The sequence below is a fragment of the Penaeus monodon genome, chromosome 28, assembly GCF_015228065.2.
Source record: "Penaeus monodon isolate SGIC_2016 chromosome 28, NSTDA_Pmon_1, whole genome shotgun sequence".
NCBI lineage: Eukaryota > Metazoa > Arthropoda > Malacostraca > Decapoda > Penaeidae > Penaeus > Penaeus monodon.
In genome coordinates, this window is record NC_051413.1 from 39,786,625 (window position 1) to 39,787,649 (window position 1,025).

Here is a 1,025-nt window from a genome sequence, read left to right on the forward strand (position 1 = left end):
GTCTGTTTCCCCCACCCTTTCTCTCATATTCATAATATTCCACCGCCTCTGACATATATCTAGCTATCTATCAATACACTTTTCACCTCTTTCACACTTCGATTTCCAAAATTTCTATAAGAAAAAATAAGTTTCTCCTTCAGTTTCTAGCCATGACACGCCAAAAAACAAAAGTATTCCGCGAAGGAGAGAGGAAAAGAAGCCTTGGCAATGGCATCAAATCAGTCTTGTCACATGCTAGTAACAGGTTTTTGAATCATTCACAGAATCACTTTGGCGTAGCTGGAGGGGAAGAGAGAGGGACGAGGAATGGAAGAAAAGGGGAGAATGGGGAGAATGAGGAGGGAATGGAAGCAGAAAGAACAAAGGCGGAGCTGGGGGAACGATGTGGAAAAAAGTGGAAAAAAGGAGAATGAGGGGGATATGGAAGCAGAAATGAGCAAAAATGGAGGGAAAATGAAATGAAATTAAAATTAGCGAATCAGGGGGTTGCAGAACAAAGAGAAGGAGAGAAATTGAAGAAAAATTAGAACAAGGAAATGCAGAAATTAAACTTAATAAGAAAATTGGGGAAGACGAGAAAATGAGTTCGAAGTAAGAAGGAGGGAAAGCGAGGGACGAGTATGAGAGCTGGGAAGGAGAGGGTAGGGGAGAGGTGGACGCAAAGGGACTAAGACAGGAAAAAAGAAACAAAGAGCATCAAGACAGAAATGGAAACGGAAAAAAACAACCGATAATAACTGAAAACTCAAATAGAAACGAAAAAAAGCGATGGGGGTGAGAGCAAGAGCAGAAAAGAATAAGAAATTAAGGAAAAATTAAGAAACTGAAACACCAGCCTTGGAGAAAGCCAAAATAATATGATGGACTGAGAAGGAGCGTGGAACCAGAGAGTCGAAAAAGTCAGGCGAATGAGAATTCAACATAATCTGAAGTAAAATGGGAAGAATTAGCTTAATAACTGATGGAAAAGGAACTCGTAAACAAAGGCAAAGAAAACAATATTACCGAAATCAGGTGCAACG